The sequence below is a fragment of the Pongo pygmaeus genome, chromosome 6, assembly GCF_028885625.2.
Source record: "Pongo pygmaeus isolate AG05252 chromosome 6, NHGRI_mPonPyg2-v2.0_pri, whole genome shotgun sequence".
NCBI classification, from domain to species: domain Eukaryota; kingdom Metazoa; phylum Chordata; class Mammalia; order Primates; family Hominidae; genus Pongo; species Pongo pygmaeus.
This window is the reverse complement of record NC_072379.2, coordinates 5,826,341-5,845,175: the sequence shown is the minus strand read 5'-3', so window position 1 is coordinate 5,845,175 and position 18,835 is coordinate 5,826,341. Positions and strand designations below refer to the sequence as shown.

Genomic DNA, 18,835 nt, shown 5'->3' with positions numbered 1-18,835 from the left:
CTATCTTGATTGTGGGGGGTTATGAGGGTGTATAAATTTGTCAAAACTGATAGAAAGGTACACTTAAACGGGGTGCCTTGTACCATGTATAAAGTACACCTCAATAACAGTGATTTTTTTTTTTACAAGTAATGGGCCAAAATGGCAGGAAATTACTGCTTCTGAAAGCAGACTGAGTTCGGGAATAATGTCCTTTATGACAACACCAGCACACCTTCATTTAGATACGGCTGATGACACTTCTTGGGAACAAAATGATGATGGGCAAATTGTGAATAATGGCGGTCCCCCACTACTGTCAATGATTTCACAGGTCAGATGCACATTAAACTAACTGTAACCAGAAAATGCAATGAAGCCGTGCCGTGATGACTCACGGGGCGGGGAAGTTACAGCCTCAGCTCTCTGGCAGGCTCACGGGGGCCTTTGGCCGTAACTACATGGAATTACAGCCAGCATGGATGATACGGATTTTCATAGACAGAACTTCCATGCGTCTTCCCAGGAAAACAGCAAAACATTACTTGTTGACAATAGTTTAGTCTGCAGGTAGCTATCTTGCCCTTTCTGATTCATGGTGCTGGTTAACATTAAGACAAAGAAAACAGGCCGGGCTCGGTGGCTCATGCCTGTAATCCCAGCACTTTGGGAGGCCAAGGCGGGTGGATCACCTGAGGTCGGGAGTTCGAGATCAGCCTGACCAACATTGAGAAACCGTGTCTCTACTAAAAATACAAAATTAGCCAGGAGTGGTGGCGCATGCCTGTAATCCCAGCTACTCGGGAGGCTGAGGCAGGAGAATCGCTTGAACCTGGGAGGCAGAGGTTGCAGTGAGCCAAGATCACACCATTGCACTCCAGCCTGGGAAACAAGAGCAAAACTCCATCTCAAACAAACAAACAAACAAACAAAAACAGGCCAGGTGCGGTGTGGCTCAAGCCTATAATCTCAGCACTTTGGGAGGCCGAGGCAGGAGGATCACTTGAGGCCAGGAGTTTGAGACCAGCCTGAGAAACACAGCGAGACCCCATCTATACAAAAAAATTAAAAAATTAGTCGGGCGTGGTGGCACACACCTGTAGTCCCAGCTACTCAAGAGGCTGGGGTGGGAGGGTCACTTGAGCCTGGGAGGTCAAGGCTGCAGTGAACTATGATTGACTGAGTCACTGCACTCTAGCCTCGGTGACAGAGTGAGACCCCAACCCCACCCCACCCCCCCCAAAAAAAAAAAACAGGGCCGGGCACAGTGGCTCACGCCTGTAGTGCCAACACTTTGGGAGGCCAAAGCAGGCAGATCACCTGAAGTCAGAAGTTCAAGACTAGCTTGGCCAACGTGGTGAAACCCTGCCTCTACTGAAAATACAAAAATTAGGCAGATGTGGTGGCGGGCACCTGTAATCTCAGCTACTTGGGAGGCTGAGACTCGAGAATCACTTGAATCCGGGAGGCAGAGGTTGCAGTGAGCCAAGATCATGCCATTGCACTCCAGCATGGGCACAAGAGTGAAACTCCGTCTCAAAAAAAAAAAAAAAAAAAAAAAAAAGGCCAGAGGCTTCAAAAATAACCGGAATGATTCCAGACAACCTAGAAGGAGGGAGTAGCTTCCTCTCGCCCTCACTGGGAGAAATGCAGAGATATGATAATTGACTTTATGACTCTGAAAATGCTTAAGACAAGAACAACATGTAAACAAATAACTCCTATGAGAGCTTGTGAATTCACACATGATCCCATTTCATCCTTGCAAGAACACCGGGCAATAGATAATATCTTAAAATTCCCATTTTACAAATAAAAAATTCCCAGCCAGACATGGCAGTTCACATCTGCCATCCCACCACTTTAGGAGAGCAAGACGGAAGGATCACTTGGAGCCAGGAGTTCGAGACCACCCTGGGCAACAAAGCAAGACTCTGTTTCTATAAACTTTTTTTTTTTTTTTTTTTTTGAGGCGAAGTCTTGCTGTGTTACCCAGGCTGGGGTGCAGTGGTGCAATCTCGGCTCACTGTAACCTCTGCCTCCTGGGTTAAAGTGATTTTCCTGCCTCAGCCTCCTGTGTAGCTGGGACTAGAGGCATGTGTCACCACACCTGGCTATCTATTAATGTTTTTTTAAATTAAACTTCAAAATAAAGGCCTGGCACGGTGGCTTACACCTGTAATCCCAGCACTTTGGGCTGAGGCAGGCAGATCACCTGAGGTGCGGAGTTTGAGACCAGCATGGCCAACATGGTGAAACCCCGTCTCTACAAAAAATATTTAAAAAATTAGCCGGGTGTGGTGGTGGGTGCCTGTAGTCCCAGCTAGTCGGGAGACTGAGCCAGGAGAATCGCTTGAACCTGGGAGGCAGAGGTGGCAGTGAGTCAAGATCGTGCCACTGCACTCCAGCCTGGGCAATGGAAGGAGACCCCGTCTCAAAAATAAATAAATACAGATAAAAATAAAGTCTCTCTTCTCATTGCCATCATGTCTGAGTCAGAGTCTCCAAAAAGCCTGAACAAATAAAAAATTCCAGACCCAGGCCAGGCGCGGTGGCTCACGCCTGTAAAGCCAGCACTTTGGGAGGCCAAGGCGGGCGGATCACGAGGTCAGGAAATCGAGACCATCCTGGCTAACACAGCGAAACCCCGTCTCTACTAAAAATACAAAAAAAAAATTAGCCGTTGGTGGCGGGCGGCTGTAGTCCCAGCTACTCGGGAGGCTGAGGCAGGAGAATGGCATGAACCCGGGAGGCGGAGCTTGCAGTGAACCGAGATCGTGCCACTGCACTCCAGACTGGGTAGCACAGCAAGACTTCATCTCAAAAAAAAAAAAAAAAAAAAAAAAGCCAGACTCAGAGAGGTTACTCGATCGTACCTGCCTTGGATGTGACACCAACCACAGAGGGGTTCAGTGGTCCGGAAAGAACCTTGCACTCCTGCTAAGATCACCAAGCTCTCCTTCCAATACTGCTTTCTTCCAACGTCTCAAAGGGCTTATGAGGACCATCCTAAGAAGGCGGCTGTAACTGACAGCGATTATCCACCTCCCCCAAGAGGACCAGCATGGAGGATAAGCTCATCAAGGCCAACGCCTTTGTTTTACCTTCCAGGTGATTCCAGGATCTCATCCCGGGTAAGTGTCTATCTTGAGCTCTCTCTCCTGTTCACCCTCTAATGTCTCCCATGCAGTGCACCCTCTAACTCAGGGCCTGACATCTGTAAGATCCCTAGATCCTCGTCCTGTTCTGTAAGCAGCCCTTCAATTTCTACTTCACAGAAACATGACTGTTCCCTCAGGACACTGCTTCCCCAAAGCACTATGAGTAGCGGTCTTTTTCTGTCCCATGCAAGCCCCTATAAGCCACGCTCTACTGTCTTAGAGAAGGAACACTCATTGCCGCATCAAGACTATTGTTCCTCTCATTTCCCTGTTTTGTTTTTGTTTGCTCCTTTTGAGACAGGCTGTTGTTCTGTCATCCAGGCTGGAGAGCAGCAGTGCGATCATAGCTCACAGCAGCCTCGGACTCCTGGGCTCAAACAATCCTCCCGCCGGGCGCGGTGGCTCACTCCTGTAATCCCAGCACCTTGGGAGGCCGAGGTGGGTAGATTACCTGAGGTCAGGAGTTCGAGACCAGCCTGGCCAACATGGTGAAACCCTGTCTCTACTGAAAATACGAAAATTAGACGGGCTTGGTGGCACATGCTTGTAATCCCAGCTACTCAGGAGGCTGAGGCAGGAGAATCGCTTGAGCCCAGGAGGTGGAGGTTGCAGTGAGCCAAGATCGTGCCACTGCACTCCAGCCTGGCTGACAGAGCGAGACTCTGTCCAAAAAAACAAAACAAAACAAAAATCCTCCCACCTCAGCCTCCTAAGTAGCTGGGACTATAGGTGCACACCACCTTGCCCGGCTAATTTTTATTTTTGTAAAGATGGGGTCTTACTCTATTGCCCAGGATGGTCTCAAACTCCTGCCTTCAAGCCATCCTCCCACCTCCATTTCCCAAAGTGTTGGGATTCCAGGTATAAGCCACTGTGCCCAGCCCAGACTCATTTATCTAATTACTGACTTGACATCTCTACTTGAAGGGGTACTTGGCATTTTTTTTTTTTTTTTTGAGACACGAAGTCTCACTCTGTCACCCAGGCTGGAGTGCAGTGGCATGATCACTGCACTACAACCTCCCCTCCTGGGTTCAAGCAATTCTTGTGCCTCGGCCTCCCGCGTAGCTCGGATTACAGGCACACGCCACCATGCCCAGCTAATTTTTGTATTTTTAGTAGAGACGGGGTTTCACCATGGTGGCCAGGCTGGGCTCGAACTCCTGACCTCAAGTGATCTGCCTGCCTCGGCCTCCCAAAGTGCTGGGATTACAGGCGTGAACCACCGCACCTAGCCAGCAATTATTTTAAGAGTTGGGGTCTTGCTATGTTGCTAAGGCTGGTCTTGAACCCCTGGCCTCAAGCGATCCTCCTGCCTTGGCCTCCCAAAGTGCGGGGATTATGGACATGAGCCACTGTGCCCAGCAGGAGCAGTATTTTAGTCAGTTATTCACTTGCTCACTAAAACCTAAACTTCCTGAGGCCAGGAACACATTTTACTTTTTTTTTTTTTTTTTTTTTGAGATGGAGTGTTGCTCTGTTGCCCAGGCTGGAGTGTAGTGGCGCCATCTTGGCTCACTACAACTTCCGCCTCCCAGGTTCAAGCGATTTTCCTGCCTCAGCCTCCTGAGTAGCTGGGATTACAGGCACCCGCCACCATGCCTGGCTAATTTTTTTATTTTTGGTAGAGACGGGGTTTCACCATGTTGGCCAGGCTGGTCCTCAACGTCTGAGTTCAAGTGATCCACCCGCCTCGGCCTCCCAAAGTGCTGGGATTACAGGCGTGAGCCACTGTGCCCAGCCATGGGACCCACTTTACTCTTAATTTCCCCAATTCCTAGAACACTGCGTGGCCCACAGAAAATCCACAGAATATAATTGCAGAATGAATGAATGACTTGCCAAAGGAATTAGGGCAAATAAGTAGATATCGAGTAAACATCCACAACCACCTGCCCCATACCCTTTTCAGCTCTGGGGAGATAGTGGCTCCTTGTGGGGTCGGATATGGGGGTCTCCGATCCTTTCATCCTCCCGCCTCGTGGGGGAGTCAAGTCTCCACAGGCAGAGAGCCCGGATGCAGGCGCGGCTAGGCGGCCCTCTCTATGGTGAGCCCCCGGGTCCCTCCTCCGCAGCACCCGGAGTGCCTCTATGGTTCTTCCTGTCCTTAGTCGGGAGGGGGCGCTGTGCGCAGGCGCGAGGTGACGCCGCGGCAGGGCCGGAAGGAGTGCAGCGGCTGCCACGGAGCTCGCAGCTGCGGCTTCTGAGGAGTAAGCGGCGCGGTAGCGAAGGCCGCCGAACCCGCCTGGCTAGCCGGCGACTTGAGTGGCGAGTGAGTGTCGGCTGCGGGGCGCGCTCGAGCTTCTGGGCGGGTCTGTGAGGCGAGGCGGCCTCTCTGAGGGACGCCTCTGTGGAGCTCCGGGGGTGGGGGCGGGGGCGCGGGCCGTGAGGGCCGCGGAGCTGAGGGGCGCGGGCCGAGGCCCGGGCGGGATCGGGCCAAGGGGCTGGGCTGGGCGTCTCGAGCCCGCTGCGGTGGCGAGGCGGGAGCGACAAAGGCGCTGAGCGGCCGGGCGGCCCCCTCCTGCCACTTCGCGAAGTTTCGCGGGCCGGCCCCTCGGGTCTGCTGCGCGAGAGCGACAGCCCGGGAGACCGCGCTTCCCTCCCCCGGGCCCGAGGCCGCCGCGGAGGCGGTGTCCGTGCACCCGAGCGCGGCCTGGAGGAGCGGCGGGGGGCGGCCCGTGCCTGTGAACCGCAGCCCAGGCGGGGGGCGTTTTCTCTCCTCTCCTCTCACATCTGGAGCGCCTGTTGTTCCGCGAAAGTTGGCGACTGTCACCCGGCACTCGCGAGGGCGCAGCAAGTGCGTCAAACCCTTCTGCGGGGCGCTGGGGGCTGGCCCGGCTCGGGTGTCCGGGCGCTGGGCAGGGAGCGAGGCCGCTGTCCCCGCGTCGAGGTGGCTCTGCTCCCAGTGGAACGGGACCAGGGATCCAAGACTCTGGGCCACTTGCAACCAACCCTGGAGCGTGCGCGGCGTGCGGGTTACAGAAATTTCTGACAAATCCGCCAGGGCTCTGTGAATCCCTAAGGGCCTGGGTAGCAGTTGTCCTAGGTACTTTGATTGTGCAAAGAGAACGTTCTTTTTTCTTTTTCTTTTTCTTCTTTTTCCTTTTTTTTGAGATGGAGTCTCGCTCTGTTGCCCAGGCTGGAGTGCAGTGGCGCGATCTCTGCTCACTGCAACCTCCGCCTCCCAGGTTCAAGCGATTCTCCTGCCTCAGCCTCACAGGGATTGCCTCAGCTGGGATTACAGGCGTTTGCCACCACGTCCGGCTAATTTTTGTATTTTTAGTAGAGACGGGGTTTCTCCGTGTTGGCCAGGCTGGTCTCTAACTTCTGGCCTCAGGTAATCCCTCCGCCTCGGCCTCCCAAAGTGCTACACAGTCTTTTCAAAAGACGTTTCAGATATGTTCTCCCGGGCCCTTGGGCCCTTCAGTAAGAAGCGCCCTGGCTGAAAACCCACACGTTCCCCTACAGAAGAAGCACTGTGACGTAGAGGGTGAGCAGAGCAGAGGGCCTCACAGCGGCCCTCGCACACACCTGGCTCCAGCTTGGCCAGGTGATTTTGCCCTGGTGGGCCTGTGCCTCACCTCAAAAATGGGGTTTCTTCCCTTATGAGGAAGACCCATGAATTAATAACGGGATTGCCAGGAATGTTAAAAACTATCTAAATGCCATGTATTGTTTTCAAGCTGTTACTCCTGGAAGGGGCTGGGTTGGCATTGTTTTAGAGGTTAGGAGCCAAACATCAGCTCATCTATTCTCCAGCTGTTGTTTGTCCTCCAGCTTCCTGCAATAGTCAGGCACAGGGTCTTACAAAAATGGGTTTGTGCTGCTGTATGTTTCGGTGGGTAATAGGCACACTAATATATATCACCTTTGTTTACTGAATGGGATGTAGGGGGGGGACCAGAGCATATCCGCGTCCCTCGGAAGCAGTGCGTTTAAATGTAGTATGTCCCGTCAGCTCCTCTCTGCCCCACCCACCCCAGCCCATTGATTGAGCCTTTTTTTTTTTTTTTTTTTTTTTTTTTGAGACGGAGTCTGGCTCTGTTGCCCAGGCTAAAGTGCAGTGGTGCCATCTCTGCCCACTGCAACCTCCACCTGCCAGGTTCAAGTGATTCTCCTGCCTCAGCCTCCCGAGTAGCTGGAATTACAGGCGCGTGCCACCACGCTCGGCTAACCTTTTTTTTTTTTTTTTTTTTTTTTTTTTTAATTTAAGAGACAAGAGTCTAGCTGTGCTGCCCAACTCCTGGGTTTAAGTGACCCTCAGCCTCCCAAAGCGCAAGAATTACAGGCTTTAGCCACCGCGCTCTGCCGGAACATTCTTTACGCGCTGAGAAGGGAGAGAGAAGCGGAAAGATTCTATGAAACATCTCAATTTAGTCTGCTTGCTTTAAGGGAGAAGGCTAATAAATGGCCTGGCGTTGCCTTGGTTTTGTATTTAATAATTTATTGCGCCTGGAGTGTGGGGAGTAGTGGTGGATTTGAGGAAATGCCTGGAGAGTCTGGGCCAGATTTTGGACCCCCTGGCAAACCTCATTCGAGGCTTTAGATTTTTACCCTGATTAGAGTAGCAGCAGCTAATAAAAGAGAACTCCTGAAGCCCCTGTGGAGAAATCTGATAGAGAAGGGTTAGGTATGAGTGAGGCAGATTCAAAGTTAATGAATAGGATAGTTGAGAGAGCTGGTATTTGCTGACTCTACTATGAGCTACTATTTAATGTGTTTACAAAATTCTAAGCATTACTATATTCTAGCTCTTTAGAGACATAATTCATTCTCATACTTGATGTCATCATTATATTTGCATTATTGTTAAAGATAATAGAACATAGCCGGGCATGGTGTGGCTCACTCCTGTAATCCCAGCACTTTGGGAGGCCGAGGCGGGCAGATCACCTGAGGTCAGGAGCTGGAGACCAGCCTGGCCAACATGCTGAAACCCTGTCTCTACTAAAAATACAAAAATTAGCCAGGCGTGGTGGCGTGCGCCTGTAATCCCAGCTACTCGGGAGGCTGAGGCAGGAGAATCGCATGAACCCGGGAGGCGAAGGTTGCAGTGATCCGAGATTGTGCCACTGCACTCCAGCCTGGGTGACAAAGCGAGACTCCATCTCAAAAATAATTTTAAAAAAAGAAACTGAGGTGCTGAAAAATATCTAGTCCCAAAACTTGCAAGGGTCAACGTGGAACTTGAACTCAGTTTGGGCCCAGAGTTCATGCCACTAATTATCCTGCTATAATTAGTGAGTGCTATTTATTCTGAAAGTACATCTACTATTGAAGATCACCTACTATGTGCCATCCAGGATGCTATGTCCTGGGGCTTTCGGATCAAGTGACACTTTGGTTCTGCCTTCTTGGAACTTAAGTTTTAGCAGAGGAAACCAAAATTACACGTAGTTTCCTAAATAAGTATATTAAATTATTGTTGTAAGTACTTTGAAGAAATGAGGTATGTTGTGTGATTGAACCAGGGAGGAACATCTAGGGGATAATCAGGAACAATTTTTCTCTGAGGAGAAAGCAAAGAACCGAACAATGAATAGAGTTAATTTGGTCCAAGAGGCAGTGAAGAAGAGTAGTTCAGCTGGGGAAGAACCTGCAGTGGCAGGAAGGAGCAAGTCATGGAACTGAACCATCGTTACTACTGAATGGTGAATGCGGGGGGAAAAGGTACGAGGTAAGGCCCGCTGTGTCAGCAAGGTCAGGTGATGGTAGCGTTTTGTAGGCCATGGTAAGGATTTTGGTTCCACCATGGTGAGATTTGTGGTTTAAAAGAAATAACTCAGTGCCGTATGAAAATATGTCAAGGGATGGAGCCTGCAAAGCAGTACTTGGGCTAGAAGTAGAAGCATGTCCTTTGGTCACAGAAGATTTCAGTTCTAAAAAGATCGTTGAAAACATTGATTTTACCCTCCACACATGAGGATGTACTTACTTATCTGTCCTAGTTTCTAAACCAATTTTCATTGGACAGTTGAAGAAAATCTTGATGTTTTATGTTAAACTATTTAGCCCGCCCACTGAAGATTTTGAGTTTAATTTTTGATTTAAAACCTTTCCTATTGTAAAAATACACCAATAATAGGATTCTTAAAGCTGTTAAACTCTAGACTAATTGTTTGCATATTTATATCCATAATGATGGATGTTATTTTTCCATAGTTATTTTGTCCACATATTAAAGTTAACACAATTTTCATTTTCTTTCTCTGAACTCATCATCTGCTTTGTTCTTAATAGCATCACCATCCTGTGGTCACCTGATCTCAGCGTCTAGGTCAACTTTGATTCCTTTCTTCTTGCCCTGATGGCCAGTGATATACACAGATCCCATCGACTCTAACTCTGCAGTCAGTGTCTTGTATTCTTCTCCTCCCCCTAGGTACTGTTGGCTCTTGTTTCCTGGGTTTCCTGGCACTGGTTGTCTCCTACAGGCCATCTTATACATCGCAGCCAGGTTGATTTTTCTGAAGCACAGCTGTCATTGCATTGCTTCCCATTGGCTAGAAAATAAAATCTGAGCTCTGTTTCAGTTATCTGTTGATGTATAACAAACCACCCCAATACTTACTGGCTTCATAGAGTAATTTTGTTTGTTGACAGTTTTATGAGTCAGGAGAATTGAGAAGTGCTCACCTGGGCCATTTTTCTCTGGTCCACATGTTGTTAGCAGAGGTGGCCAGTGCTGGAGCATCCGCTTCCACAATGGCTTCTTCGTTCACATGCCTTGTCAAAGACTACTGGAAGGCCGGGCTCCACTGGCTCTTTCCCTCCACGTGTAGTGTCAGGTCTTCCTGTGTGATCTCTCAGCAGGGTATTCAGACTTCACCTGATGACTGTCGGCCCAGGAGCCCTAAATGAAAGCTGTTGTGCTCGCTCGCTCTCTCTTTTTCTTTCTTTCTTTCTTTCTTTTCTTCTTCCTTTCTTTCTTTTTCTCTCTTTCTCTCTTTCTTTCTCTCTCTCTCTATTTTTTTTTGACAGAGTCTCACTCTGTCACACAGGCTGGAGTGCAGTGGCACAATATCAGCTCACTGCAACCTCCGCCTCCCGGGTTCAAGCCATTCTTGTGCCTCAGCCTCCAGAGTAACTGGGATTACAGGCACGTGCCACCACACCCAGCTAATTTTTGTATTTTTTTAGTAGAGTCAGGGGCTGCTGTGCTTTTAAAGGATAAACCCAGATCTGACACGGCTCTCACTTTAGCTTGATATGGCTATTCCTGCGAAACCTTCCCTGACTACCTGCCCTTCCCCTATAGTCTCTTTTTTTTTTTTTTTTTGAGACAGAGTCTTGCTCTGTCACCCAGGCTGTAGTCCAGTGGCGCGATCTCGGCTCACTGCAAGCTCCACCTCCCGAGTTATCGCCATTCTCCTGCCTCAGCCTCCTGAGTAGCTAGGACTACAAGCGCCCGCCACCACGCCCGGCTAATTTTTTTTGTATTTTTTTTTAGTAGGGACGGGGTTTCACCGTGTTAGTCAGGATGGTCTCCATCTCCTGACCTCATGATCCGCCGGCCTTGGCCTCCCAAAGTGCTGGGATTACGGGCTTGAGCCACCGTGCCCAGCTATAGTCTCTTTATTGCACTAGTGACTTTATTCTCTGATTGATGGGACTCTGAGTTCTTTGAGACAAAATCCATGTGAGAGTTTCTTTTGATGTATTCCCGATGATGCATAACCAATTCTTGTTATATAAAATGCTGTAGTACAGTCAGCTGTCCGTATCCACAGCTTTCACATATGGATATGGAGAGCTGACGGTAAACTTTTTCTGTATTGATTTAATATTGATTATGTTAGTACAGACTTACAAAAGGATGGATATCCAAAGAATGGTTAGGATGAGCAACTGGTATTTGAATGAAAAACAGTCGTTTATAGACATTTTTAAAAATATGCTAGGAAGAGGTATTGTGGAGGCCTGGTGTGACATGGGCATGTCATCTTCTTCCAGCCTGTGCCTAGCTCTGCTTTGCCCACTTTTTCTTTTTTCTTTTTTCTTTTTTTTTTTTGAGATGGAGTCTCACTCTGTCACCCAGGTAGGAGTGCAGTGGCGCATTCTAGGCTCACTGGAAGCTCTGCATCCTGGGTTCAAGCATTTCTCCTGCTTCAGCCTCCCAAGTAGCTGGGACTACAGGCGCCCGCAACCACAATTGGCTAGTTTTTGTATTTTTAGTAGAGATGGGTTTTACCATGTTGGCCAAGCTGGTCTTGAACTCCTGACCTCAAATAATCCACCCACTTCGGCCTCTCAAAGTTTTGGGATTACAGGTGTGAGCCACTGCGCCTGGCCTGCTTTGTCCACTTTTTGCTGGGAAGTCAAAGGGATTAACGCATTAAATTTGAAAGTCTATAATGACCCCCAAATCTGTTGCAGAAGTGGCAGGCATATTTACAGAAAGTATTCTGGAGAGCCAGGGGCCCTACAGAGCCCCAGGATCATGCAGTAGTAGTTTAGGAGCATATACATAAGGAAAAATGGAGAAGCAGCATGAATAGAACAAGGAGAAAAAAATGATTTGTAGAAGACAGACTCAAGCATTCTGGTCACGAGGAAGTGAAGGTCAGATTTTGAAAACCAGAAAATTGGGTGAGAGAACCGTGAGTGATTCTCTTTTCTTCCTGACTTCCTTTGTTTCCCATATTTTCTGTAATGGGCAATGCTTGATAACTGAAGAAAATCCTAATTGTTTTTGCCTAGGCCATGTTTCCTGACTCTGGTTCTATGGCCATGATGAATAACAGCTCCAGTCTTTGACAGAGGAAGAAGTTTTTGGAGCCACTCATTCAACAACTGTGCTAGGCATTGGAAATACAACTATAAATAAGAGGCCAGGCACGGTGACTTACGCCTGTAATCTCACCACTTTGGTGAGTGTCAGGGGGGTGGATCACCTGAGGTCGGGAGTTCAAGACCAGCCTAAGATGGTGAAACCCCATCTCTACTAAAAATATAAAATTAGCTGGGCATGGTGGCAACATGCCTGTAACTTGGGAGGCTGAGACAGGAGAATCACTTGAACCCTGGACGGGGAAGTTGCAGTGAACTGAGATTGCCACCATTGCACTCCAGCCTGGGCAACAAGAGCAAAACTTCATCTCAAAAAAAAAAAAAGTAACTTGGAATGGGAAAATAAAGATTTTTCCCCCCTTGAACTGTATTTTATTAATAAGCACTGCATTTCGTGTGTACTTGTGATTACAATGCTCTTATTTTGATGGTATTTACCATACACAAAGTGGCTTCTCTTATTTTTCAACATAGCGTTATAATGTAAGAATAGCTATTTTCATTTTTCTGTTTCGCAGGTAACAGTTAATAAAAATAGCATCATGTCACAGTATATGTCAGGCACTGTGCTAAAACTTTATGTAATTCAACTGATTTAGTTTTTAAAAAGTTTTTATTTTTTAAAATTAATGAATTTTTTTGGAGGTAGGTTCTCCCTCTGCCGCCTATGCTGGAGTGCAGTGGTGCTATCATAGCTTACTTGCAGCATTGAACTCCTGGGCTCAAAGGGTCCTCTTGCCTCAGCATCCACAGTAAAGCTGGGACTTGGGCACTTGCCACTCTACCTACCCGCAACTAATTTTAAAACAACTGTATTCTCATTTTACAAATGAGGAAATTGGCCTAGGAGATTGAACAATTTATCTGGAGCCACCGATTGACTAAATGGTGAAACCAAGATTTAAACATAGGCAGTATTATCCGAAGCCCAGATTAAGAGACTGGGTGTCAGAGAGTTAAATGACCTGATACAGAGACTTACATTTAGTTAAGAGTAGAAATTCCATCATCAGAATTCTTTTCTTCTCACAGGTTGGGGCCACTGGTGTGCCACTCATGAGGAATTTTTTAAACCGTTACTAGCAATCTGCTTAACTACAAGCCTGACATTTCAACTAAATTAGCTGTAAAATGACTCAAATCTCCCTTTGATTTTCAGTGTAAAATTGAAGGAAGCCAGTTGTGGTCAAAGAAAAAATAAGAAATTTGGCTTGGGGCCAGGCACGGTGACTCCACGCCTGTTATCCCAGGACTTTGGGAGGCTGAGGCAGGCAGATCACCTGAAGTCAGGAGTTCAAGATCAGCCTGACCAACATGACAAAACCACTTCTCTACTAAAAATACAAAAATTAACCAGCATGGTGGCACGCATGTGTTGTCCCAGCTACCCAGGGAGGCTGAGGCAGGAGAATCGCTTGAACCTGGGAGACGGAGGTTGCAGTGAGCTGAGATCATGCTACTGCACTCCAGCCTGGGTGACCAAGCAAGACTCTGTCTCAAAATTTGGCTTGAAAATAGTGTTCAAAATACTTTTTAAAAATCTGGCTGGGTGCGGTGGCTCACTCCTGTAATCTCAGCACTTTGGGAGGCCAAGGCGGGCAGATCATGAGGTCAGGAGTTTGAAACCAGCCTGGCCAACATGGTGAAACATCGTCTCTACTAAAAATACAACAAACTAGCTTGTGTGGTGGCGGGCACCTTTAATCCCAGCTACTCAGGAGGCTGAGGCAGGAGAATCGCTTGAACCCAGGAGGCAGAGGTTGCAGTGAGCTGAGATTGCACCACTGCACTCCAGCCCAGGTGACAGTGGGAGACTCCGTCTCAAAAAAAAAAAAAAAATCTTATTTGGGGAAAAAAAGGACTTGATTAGATGCAGTTCACATTTGATACCAGAGCTGTTCTTTTAAATACCATGCTGCTTATAAATAACATCAATATCATTATTTCAAATGAGAGACCCAAACTTAACGCTGGTATATGTCAGTTTTAAAAGTGGGAATACCTGGGGCCAGGCACGGTGGCTCATGCCTGTAATCCCACCGCTTTGAGAGGCTGAGGCGTGTGGATCACCAGAGGTCAGGAGTTCGAGACTAGCCTGGCCAACATGGTGAAACCCTGTGTCTACTAAAAATACAAAAATTAGCCAGACGTGGTGGCACATGCCTGTAATCCCAGCTACTTGGGAGGGTGAGGCAGGAGAATTGCTTGAACCCGGGATGCAGAGGGTTGCAGTGAGCCGAGATCGTGCCATTGCGCTCTAGCCTGGGTGACAAGAGCGAAACTCTGTCTCAAAAAAAAAAAAAAAAAGGAATACCTTTGTTCAGTTATCAATGCGAGAAATTTCTGTTGTAAAACTTTGCTAACCTGGTTTTGATATTTGTCTATTTTGATAGTATCTATAACTTCACATTCTATAAGTTGAGAAAATACTGATATTATTTGACTATTAACTCTTTGTAACATTTAATGAGAAGCCCCGATCTGGGGCTTACTGCCTCTGAGGCACAGTGGTTTCTCCCAGGAAGGCAAAGAAAATTGAGATTTTCTCAGAGAGGAAGGAAAGAATTGAATCGCTTAAACCTGGGAGATGGAAGTTGCAGTAAGCCGAGATCGAACCACTGCACTCCAGCCTGGGTGACAGAGCAAGAAGCACATGTAAATCTTGTGTTTATAGTAATGTGGTGTTTGTGGAGATTCTTTCTTGTCTAGTGTTTTTGTAACTGTTGTCCATGGAATTTTTTCTGTTACTGTGTGAGAATTCGAGGAGATTCAAAGACTATTCTGCTGTTACTACTACTGTCTTCCCAGAATTTCCTTGTGGTTTTATTTTACTTTATTTTATTGGGACGGAGTTTCACTCTTGTTGCCCAGGCTGGAGTGCAATGGCTCAATCTCGGCTCACCGCAACCTCCACCTCCCCGGTTCAAGCGATTCTCCTGCCTCAGCCTCCCAAGGAGCTGGGATTACAGGCGTGGGCCACCATGCCCAGCTAATTTTGTATTTTTAGTAGAGACAGGGTTTCTCCATGTTGGTCAGGCTGGTCTCGAACTCCTGAGCTCAGGTGATCCACCCGCCTCGGCCTCCCAAAGTGCTGGGATTACAGGCGTGAGCCACTGCGCCTGGCCCCTTGTGGTTTTAGTTTACATTTCTCTGATGTCTCATAATGTTGGACACTTTTTCATTTATTTATTGGCCTTTTGCATTTCCTCAGGGTACTCAGCCATTGTTAATTCAAATTGTTTGCCCCATTTTTCCTTTGGGCAGATTTTTTTTGGTGGGGGAACAGGGTTTCTCCCCTATTGCCCACGCTGGAATGCAGTGGCGGGATCACAGCTTACTGCAACCTCCACCTCTTGAGCTCAAGAGATCTTCCCATCTCAGCCTCCTGAGTAGCTGGGACTAGGTGCCCGCTACTGTGCCTGGCTAATTTTTTTGGTTTTTTTGTAGAAATGGGGTTTTGCCATGTTGTCCAGGCTGGTCTCAAACTCCTGAGCTCACGTGATCTGCCTGCCTCGGCCTTCCAAAGTGCAGGAATTACACGCATGAGCCGCTGCACCCCGCCTGGATTCTTTTTCTTTTCAGTTAACATGCAAGAATTTTTATATTTTCTCCTGGTGGCTTGCCTTTTCATTCTTAATTTCTTTGGTGAGTAGACATGCTTAATTTTAATATATAGTGTTTCAGTTTTTTCTTTTATGGATAGTACTGTTTATGTCCTGTTTAGGGTATCTTTTGCACCTCTAAGATTGTGGAGATTTTGTGTTAACTTCTAGAAACTTATTTTACCTTTCTGTTTAAATGTGTAGTTATCTAAAATTGTTTTTGTGTAAGGCATGAGGAAGGGTTGTTACCCCCTACTCCCACCCCATATATGGCTTTTGAGTACAGCGTCATATAGTAGAAAGGTCATGTTTTCCACTGCTCTGCAGTACTACTTTTGTCATAAACATTCGTATAAGATTGAATCTGGGGCCAGGTGTGGTGGCTCACGCCTGTAATCCCAGCACTTTGGGAGGCCAAGGCGGGCGAATCACAAGGTCAAGAGTTCGAGACCAGCCTGGCCAACATGGTGAAACCCTGTCTCTACCAACAACACAAAAATTAGCGGGGCGTGGTGGGTGCATGCTTGTAATCCCAGCAACTCTGGAGGCTGAGGCAGGAGAATCGCTTGAACCCAGGAGGCGGAGGTTGCAGTGAGCCGAGATCACACCACTGCACTCCGGCCTGGGCGACAGAGCAATACAGTGTTTCGAGGTGAAAGAAAAAAAAAAGAATCTGTTCTGCACTCTGTTCCATTGGACTTTCTTTTGTCAATACAATATTGTCTTAATTAGTGTAACTTAATACAATATCTCCTACTGTAAATCCTCCTTTTGTTTTTCTCCATGAATGCTTTGGTTATTCTTGGCTGTTTTCCCGTAAATTCTAAAGTCATCTAGTATATATCTATTCTTAAAACCTGATAAAGTTTGTATTAAATCTACACGTCAATTTAGAGTGAATGGACATCTTTGCAAAATTGAGCTTTCCCACCCGTGAATATGGTATGTCTCTACATTTATTTGATACTTAATTTCTCCCAGTAATCTTTTTTTTTTTTTTTTTTTTTTTTTTGAGACAGAATTTTGCTCTTGTTGCCCAGGCTGGAGTGCATTGGCGTGATCTCGGCTCACCGCAACCTCCGCCTCCCAGGTTCAAGTGATTCTCCTGCCTCAGCCTCCTAAGTAGCTGGGATTACAGGCATGTGCCACCATGCCTGGTGATTTTGTATTTTTAGTAGAGATGGGGTTTCTCCATGTTGGTCAGGCCGGTCTCAAACTCCCAACCTCAGGTGATCCGCCCATCTTGGCCTCCGAAAGTGCTAGGGTTACAGACGTGAGCCACGGCGCCCAGCCCCAGTAATCTTTTTTGACGGGGTTTCGCTGGCCTTAAACTTATGTGCTCAAGCAATCTGCTTGCCTCAGCCTCCCAAAGTGCTGGGACTACAGGCGTGAGCCACCACACGCAGCCGATTTTCAGTTTTTTTTTTTTTGAGATGGGTCTCACTCTGTCACCCAGGTTGGGGTACAGTGGCACAATCTCAGCTCACTGCAACCTTGGCCTCCTGGGTTCAAGTGATTCCTCTGCCTCAGCCTCCTGACTACACCAAGCCTGGCTAATTTTTGTATTTTTAATAGAGACAGGTTTTCACCATGTTGGCCAGGCTGGTCTCAAACTCCTGACCTCAAGTGATCCGTCCGTCTTGGCCTCCCAAAGTGCTGGGATTATAGGCGTGAGTCACCACGCCTGGCTGATTTTCAGTCTTTTTTCTTTTTTTCTTTTTTTTGAGACGGCTCTCACTGTCTCCCAGGTTGGAGTACAGTGGAGTGATCTTAGGTTACTGCAACTTCTGCCTCTTAGGCTCAGGCAGTCCTCCCTCCCCGGCCTCCCATGTAGCTGGTACCACAGGTGCATGCCACCATGCCCATCTAATTTGTTTGTTTGTTTGTTGGTAGAGACAGCGTTTCACCATGTTGCCCAGGCTGGTCTTGAACTCCTGAGCTCAAGCAGTCTGCCCACCTCAGACTCCCAAAGTGCTGGGATTACAGGCATGAGCCACCACGCCCAGCCTCTTTCTTTAAAATAAGGCATTTGTGGCCGGACGCGGTGGCTTACGCCTGTAATCCCAATACTTCGGGAGTCTGCAGTGAGCTGAGATCATGCCGCTGCACTCCAGTCTGGCAACAGAGGGGAACTCCGTCAAAAAAAAAAAAAGGGCATTTGGAACTGTAAATTGCTGTCTAATAAACTATTTTACCTCCTTCCCATAAATTTTGATATATTTTGTTTTCATTATCTTTCAGTTTATTTAGTCAAAATAGTTAAATACTTTTCATTGTAATTTCTTCTTTAATGTGTGGATTTTAAAAGTTGCTTCGGCTGGGCACAGTGGCTCATGCCTGTAATCCCAGCACTTTGGGAGGTCGAGGCGGGTGGATCACAAGGTCAGGAGATCGAGACCATCCTGGCTAACATGGTGAAACCCCGTCTGTACTAAAAATACAAAAAATTAGCCGGGTGTGGTGGTGGGTGCCTGTAGTCCCAGTTACTCGGGAGGGTGAGGCAGGAGAATGGCGTAAACCCGGGAGGCGGAGCTTGCAGTGAGCCGAGATCGAGCCACTGCACTCCAGCCTGGGTGACAGAGCAAGACTCTGTCTCAAAAAAAAAAAAAGGTTGCTTTATTTCTCACATTTCAGAATTTCCTAATTATCTTTTATTGACTGTTGTCAGAGAACATGCTGTATGATTTCAAGCCTTCGAAATTTGTTATGGCACGGCATACAGTCTGTTTTGTGAATGTTCTTACACACTTGAAAGGAACGTGTATTCTGCAGTTACTCGATAAAGTGTCAGTTAGGTCAAGCTCTTTGATAGTACTGTTCAAGCCTATCCAGCTGTAAGTGGATTCATCTTGTTTCCTTAAGGTCTGTCAGTTTAAGGTGTAGGTGTGTGTCAGTTTAAGGTGTAGGGGGTGTGTGTGTGTGTGTGTGTGTGTGTGTGTGTGTGTGTGTGTGTCTGTGTCTGTGTCTGTGTCTGCCTCAGCCTCCCAAAGTGCTGAGATTACAGGCATGAGCTACTGGGCCCAGCCTTTTTTCCGCCCCCCCCAATAGAGCCAAGATCTCACTGTGTTTCCCAGGCTGGTCTTAAACTCCGGGGCTCAAGTGATCCTCCTGCTTCAGCCTCCCAAAGTGCTAGGATTACAAGGCATGAGCTACCGCACCTGGTAATTTTTTTTTAAATCAAAGTCTGGACATTATGAATGAAAAAACTGAAAGTTCCAAATGATACTCCTCCATTGTGGTTTAAGTTTTTTAGGTGTGCAAACTAGAGTACCGGCAAATCATCTTGATCCTGTCATGGTTTGG

General features: G+C 47.5%; 1 protein-coding gene across 2 annotated transcripts in view; it reads left to right on the top strand.

Annotated features, from left to right (window-relative positions):
* Window positions 1-5,231: 5,231 nt before the first annotated feature.
* Window positions 5,232-18,835, top strand: part of RNF216 (ring finger protein 216) — a 165,391-nt gene continuing 151,787 nt past the window's right edge. The window contains exon 1 of one of the 2 annotated variants that reach the window (XM_054496092.2): window positions 5,232-5,412. The gene's annotated coding sequence lies outside the window, so the exon portion shown is untranslated. The remainder of the gene's footprint in view (window positions 5,413-18,835) is intronic. The other variant, XM_054496087.2, reaches the window with a different exon arrangement.